At 49.7% G+C, this 6,784-nt stretch overlaps 1 long non-coding RNA gene across 1 annotated transcript; it reads left to right on the top strand.

Moving 5' to 3' along the window:
* The first annotated feature begins 235 nt into the window (after positions 1–235).
* LOC125965474 (uncharacterized) lies at positions 236–5,855 on the top strand. The gene is made up of 3 exons (XR_007479380.1): positions 236–437; positions 4,920–5,129; positions 5,743–5,855. It is a non-coding gene; the product is annotated as an uncharacterized LOC125965474 (long non-coding RNA).
* Positions 5,856–6,784: the final 929 nt, after the last annotated feature.

The raw sequence follows: 6,784 nt of genomic DNA, 5'->3' as shown, positions 1-6,784 counted from the left end.
ACATAGGCCTCTGCCTTTTCATCTTGTGTATCTTTCTGTGAATGTGGTTTTTGTTCCACAGGCTGCAGGATTGTAGTTCTTCTTGCTTCTGCTGTCTGCCCTCTGGTGGATGAGGCTATCTCAGAGGCTTGTGCAAGTTTCCTGATGGGAGGGACTGGTGGTGGGTAGAGCTGGCTGTTGCTCTGGTGGGCAGAGCTCAGTAAAACTTTAATCTACTTGTCTGCTGATGGGTGAGGCTGGGTTCCTTCCCTGTTGGTTGTTGGCCTGAGGCGACCCAACACTGGAGCCTACCCGGGCTCTTTGGTGGAGCTAATGGCGGACTCTGGGAGGGCTCACGCCAAGGAGCACTTCCCAGAACTTCTCCTGCCAGTGTCCTTGTCCTCACGGTGAGACACAGCCACCCCCTGACTCTGCAGGAGACCCTCCAACACTTGCAGGTAGGTCTGGTTCAGTCTCCTACAGGGTCACTGCTCCTTCCCCTGGGTCCCGATGCGCACACTACTTTGTGTGTACCCTCCAAGAGTGGAGTTTCTGTTTTCCCCAGTCCTGTCAACGTCCTGCAATCAAATCCCGCTAGCCTTCAAAGTCTGATTCTCTAGGAATTCCTCCTCCCATTGCCGGACCCGACCGGACCCCCAGGTTGGGAAGCCTGACGAGGGGCTCAGAACCTTCACTCCAGTGGGTGGACTTCTGTGGTATAAGTGTTCTCCAGTCTGTGAGTCACCCACCCAGCAGTTATGGGATTTGATTTTATTGTGACAGCAGCCCTCCTACCATCTCATTGTGGCTTCTCCTTTGTCCTTGGATGTGGGGTATATTTTTTGGTGAGTTCCAGTGTCTTCCTTTTGATGATTGTTCAGCAGTTATTTGTGATTCCGGTGCTCTCACAAGAGGGAGTCGGTTCTCCTCATTCTTTTTTAACGCCTGAGTAATAGTCCGTTGTGTGTATATACCACATATTTGAAAACATTCTTTTAAAATTTTATATTGGAGTACAGTTGATTGACAATGTTGTGTTAGTTTCAGGTGTACAGCAAAGTGATTGTTATACATAGAAATGCATCTATTTTTTTTCAAATTCTTATCCCATTTAGGTCATTACAGAGTATTGAGCAGAGTTCCCTGTGCTGTACAGTAGGTCCTTGTTGGTTATCTGCTTTAAATATAGCAGTGTGTACATGTCAACCTCAACCTCCCAGTCTATCCCTCCCCCCCGGCCCCCATAATATTTTTATTTAAAAGTGGAAATCAGATCATGTTGCTTAAAGTCTCCAAATGCTTGCCACCATGCTGAAGATGAAGTCCGCAGTTCTTATCAAGGCCAAGCAGGCCCATCTGATCTGGGCGGCGCCGCCTCTGGATCTCATCTCTTCCTGTTGCCTCCTCCAGCAGATGGGGTCAGTGCCCTGCCCACACCCCTGGCTTGCCCCAGACGCCACCTGCTAACACTGGCCTGGGCTCCAGTGGTCTTTGTGCATCTGCCTGGAAGTCTTCTGTGGCCTCAGGGGCAGCTTCCAGAAGCCATCTTCAGCAGTGAGGCAGGAGTGGGAAAATACCCAGCTTCCTGACTGGTCACTGGGGCAGTTCTGAGGCATGTCCCATGTATTCTCAGAGGTCCCCAGCAGGACTGAGCCTCAGTGGCCCACACTGAGACACCCACTCATTAATGTCCCATTGTTAGCTTTCCTTCCTTCCCTCTCTCTCTTTCCCACTCTCTCTTAGTGCTTCCTAAGATCACCTCCAGAAACCCCTTGTACCCAAATCCTTGTCTCAGGAAGTATGAAAACTAAGACACCTCTCACTCCACTCCAGCCACACCAGCTTCCTGTTTCTAGAACACATCAAACACCCCACCACCCAGAGCCTTTGCATATTCTGTTTCCTCTGCCTGGAACACTCTTCCCCTCGAGTCTTTCCAGTCTCTGCTCAAATACCATCTTCTCTGACTTCTGTACAAAGTAGGAACTCTGACCCCCATGAGTCACTCTCTATCTCCTTTCTCTGCTTTCTTTCTCTTTTTGTCATCAATGGCTAACAGACTCATTGCATGTTAATTTGTTTATTTATTGACTGTCTCCCTCCAGCAAAAGGTAAGCTTCACGAGAAGAGGGACTTAGTCTGTTCTGTTTTGTTCATTGCTATATTCCCAGCCAGTGTGAAGAATGGTCCCTGGCACACAGTAGGTGTCTAGGAAATGTTTGCTGAGTAAATGGTCATAGAGATGGATAATAGGGAGAGAAGAATGGAAAGAATATTTGTAACCATAGCGTAAAACTTGGCTTTATTGATCTTTGTTGGTAATTGCTCAGAGTCTACCAGATGGGAATGTTACGACTGTATAAGAAAGATCTTGGGACATACTCAATTTCCAATTTTCTATAAAAGAATTTGAGGCTTTCCCAAATGAAAATGTAGAGAGTTGATTTCACAAGTATCTCTGCTTCCTGACTTTTGATATAAGAAGTATTTTAGATCCTATTATAGCATCGTTCACAAATTCTTTCAATTTAGAAAGTCCTATTTTAAAAGTAGAAAATAGCAGACTTGTACCACTATGCACTTAACATGGTTCTGTCAAGGGCAGGAGACATTCAGACACTGGATTTCTAGGTGCCACCTTACAGGCTGGTGCTAACGAAGAAGTGAATAAGCTTAAAAAATGTGGAGAGTAGCTCCTGAATCTGTCCTACCAGATGAGGGGTCAACTGGAGCTCTTTTCCTCATCATCTGTTGGTTTCCTTGGCAGTCTGTCCCCGTGGGCGTGACCTGGGTCCCACCTCCATTTTATGTCATCCTTGTGGCCCTCACTTAAATGTCTCAGAGAGAAACCTGCCCTGACCGCCAACTGCGTGGTGATTCTCTTCCATGGTGTGCGGTTGTTTTGCTCGGTGGCATTTAGCATTACCTGTAGGCACATATTTATTTCTTGCCCTTTCTTGAATGTCCTCTACCTTCCTAGAGTATAAGCCCCCTGAGGGCAGGACCGTGTCTGTTTTGTCACGACTGCATGAAGAGTGCCTAGCACACAATAGACACTCCGTTATTTTTTGATCGATGCCAGAGTGAAAGCGCACGTGAAGGAAGGGAGGCAGGAACCAGGGAGCCGGGTGGCGATGTGCTCAAGGTCAGATCATCAGCCGGGCTCAGGGCCCAGGCCTTCTGACTCCCGCTCTGAGCCCTCGTCCGAGTCCTGATCTGCACTTCAGCAAAGCTCCTAATCACACTGCTGACAGGCAGGGTCATCTAAGAAAGCAGAAAGAGGAGAAGAAAAATGAGGCACAGGAGGGTGGAACGGAGAATCCAGGCTCTTTTAGCAGCCACTCTTCCTTATTTCTGGCTGGAGTATTGGCACCTTTAAAAGCCTTGGCTGTCCTCCCCAACCTCCCCACTCAATCACAAACCACAGTGACTAGAAAAAAATAAAGGGGAAAAAAATCAATGTGCTGAATCTTCCTTGGGCTCAGTAGCAGCTCCTTCTGCAGCTTCCCTCGCTGGCCACAGAACTAAGCTCTCCAGGGCTCGGACTTGACTCCCAGGGCGGGGACCTTGCACATTAAAAATATGCCCCCTCCCAACCCATTCCCAGCCTGGAGAAGACCGGGAGGTGAGCCTCAGGACTGCCCCGCCTTCCCAGCTCTGAGTCTCTGTCTGCTGGTTCTCACCTGCCCTCTCGTGCAGTCTGCGCTCTACTTCCTTCCCTCTCAGCCCTCACTATAAGGTTTTCCATTCACAACTCACCTCTAGATCCCCCTCTTTTTGGTGAGTAGGGAGGGAAAGGGAAAGGGAGAGTTGTTATCTGCAGGTAGATGGGTCGAGAAGAGAATCCTATTTGGAAAATATTAAAAATGGCGTATTTTCATTTCTCCTTTAAATCATATTACTTGCAACAATCTCCCTTCAAGTCTGAGTCACAGAGTTTACTGCACCAGGGAAGGAGAAGGTGGGCAGAACTGAGAGGCAACTTGATTACCTTTGGGTATCGAATCCTCACTACTTTGACCTCTTAGTCAAGAGCTTGATCTTGAAAGCTAGGATTTATGGAACCAGAAGAGGATTTCCTAGATTCTAGAAACCTGGATAGGTCTTCTAACATATGAAGAGCCATGCCTGGTTGGATAGATGGGTGAGTTTTAGAAAAGGGAGGTCCACATCAGAGAGAAGACCTATCCAGGTTGAGGGGAGACTGAGCTAGGATGAGGGATCAGGTGGGTTCTCGTTGCCCGTTTCTAGGGGTGGAAAGCCTTCAGTGTGTGTGTGTGTTTGTGTGTGTGTGTAGGTGGAGGACCGGGAGAGAAACAGGTAGTTATGGGCGAGCTGAGAAGGTTAAAGTGAAGGGTGGCCTTGTGGCACATGTACCCGGACACAGCTTAGAGGAGGCTATCTGTTCCCAGTCGAAGACCCACCTGTCCAAGGTGACAAAAGAGAGGTCATGAGGCATTGACTGAGGAAGTGACTGCATGAAGGACCCTGAGGCAGCACTTCTGGGTCCCCTTGGCCGGCTCAGGAAGAGCAGAGCATCCGGAAGTTCTTCCCTGGCCAAGAGGGGATGCAGAGAGTGCTGGGGGCAGGTGGAAGCTTGGGATTGGCGGAAGACACTGCCCTGGGCGGAGACATTGAGACCAGGGCAAATGGCTGGGACCCGTCCTCTTTCTCAGTCCCCTTTGCAGATTCCTCTTTATCTCTAAGCTCTGGAATTCCTGTCTATACTCAACTCCTTTAGTGATATCATGCATTGGCACGGCTTTAAACGCTTCCCATACACAACAAATCTCAATCGTATGTCTCCACTCTTTGCTCTTCCTTGAACTCAGACCTTTAAAGGCAGTTCCTTCCTTAACACTTCTGCTTGCACAAAACTGAAGTCCATGCCCTCATCTCCCCTCAGAAAGCCTCCCCCTCAGCCTTCTCTTCTTCTACAGGGAAATGCCAGTCTTCCAATTGCTCAACCAAAAGCCATGGAGTATCCTCGACCTCTTTATCTCTCATACCATTCATGCTACGACCCTGGGCCATGCGCTGTCATCGTTCACCAGGAGTTTTGCAGTTGCCTTCCAACTCACCTCTCTTCGCCCACGCCTGCTCCCCTGTAGCCTGTTTCCCACCAGCAGCTGTACTGGGACTTTTAAAATGTATGTCTCTTCTCTGCTCGAAGTCCCCAAAGGCTTCTCATCTCACTGTGAAAGCAAAACTCCTTCCCCCGGCGCACCAGGTCTGCCACACTCTGGCTGCCTCTCACCCTTGCCCCCTCCAGCCCAGCCGCCCGGAGTCCCTGCCCTCCCTGCTCCACGTCGTGCCCGCTCTGGCCTCCAGGCCTGTGCCTTGGCTCTTCTGCCTGCCCAGAAGGCCCTGCCCCCAGAATCGGTCCTGCACTTTCTTCAGAACTCAGCTTCAAATGTCTTCTTATTAGTAGGCTCTTCCGTGGCCACTCCATGTGAAAGAACAGCCCCGCCCTGCACTCTCTGTCTCCCTTAACCTGCCTCTCCCGCCCACATAATCACCTATCTCCCCCTGACATATTACGTATTGGGAGTCTATATATCATCTGTTGCACATCCCGCAGAATATAAGGTCCATGAGGCCAGAGGGTAGGAACTTTGTCCACTGCTGTCTATCCAGCCCCTGGAATATAGTACTGAACATAGTAGGAGCTCGATCAGTATTTTTTGAGTGAAATGATTCAGTGAAGGCTGCCCCCCGATCTCTGCTACCATAAGGCCCTGAATACTCTCTACCTTTCCACAGAGCATCCTTGAAAGGAACTAGGTGTGGAGGAAATCTGAACTACTGAGCTTCACACCACAAAGAGGATGAGTGATTAAAACCAAGAAACAAACAACCCAGCAAAATAAACTATGAAACTATACACTGCTCAAATTTTCATTTTGTTTCTCTTCAGAGTTACCCAATGGGATGGGGGCTGACGGTGAAGAGCAGATCAGTTCTAGGAAATAAAAAAGCTGCGTTTTCTTGGCACGTCTGTGTGAAGGTAGAAATCAGCATATCTCTGCACACACGGCCCCTTCCCCCTAGTTCAAGGGCGCGTGTGACGCTACAGAGGGTGTATGAGACAAATTCTGTGTCTCCAAAAGCCCGCGAGCTAGCTAGGGTGCTGCGATAGGTATTATGGAGTTTGGAGACATCTGTGGGAACGTGTGCAGCCAGATTTCGTGGTAAATAACCACAAAGTCTGTCAACAGGTTTCCCTGGAGTAGGAGGACCGCTCCTGCACGCTGGGCTGTGGAGGGCGCAGCTGAGAAGTCATGCAGCCAGTGGCAGAGCTCGGTCACTTGGCTGGGTGGCCAGGCCTGGAGCAGCTCAGGGGAGGTGTGACGTCACAGGACTTCCCCGTTTCCGTTGTTTGGAAGCACTCCTCAGCACAGCTGCTCCGGGGAAGGCTTGAGCAGCCATCATAGGGGTTGAAAAGGCTCTGGGGACCACTGGTTGCTGTACTTGGAGGAAAAGAAGGGCTCATCTGAAGTCTTGCAGGAAAGGAATCCATGCCCTGGACGCCATATCTGGAGTGTGTCAGAGTGTCAGCCAATGGGACCTTTATCTCTCTACCTAGTGTTTGTTCCGGGATGTCTAGGCCCAGGCGTTGGGACACACTGTCGCTGTTTTCTGTCTTCTGTAATGCAGGTGTTGCCCTTTGCCCAACTCATGTGGGCTGCACCCTACACCTCTTCCTTGTGCTCCCTGACAGGGCACTGACTTATGGGGCTGACTTTCTGATCAGAGCTGCACTTAGGCTTTCACGTGGATATGTGGACCGCACAGGCCAGGCCTC

Source organism: Orcinus orca, chromosome 9, assembly GCF_937001465.1.
Source record: "Orcinus orca chromosome 9, mOrcOrc1.1, whole genome shotgun sequence".
Classification (NCBI taxonomy): Eukaryota; Metazoa; Chordata; class Mammalia; order Artiodactyla; family Delphinidae; genus Orcinus; species Orcinus orca.
The sequence above is the reverse complement of the archived record's forward strand: the minus strand, read 5'-3'. Positions and strand labels throughout refer to the sequence as shown.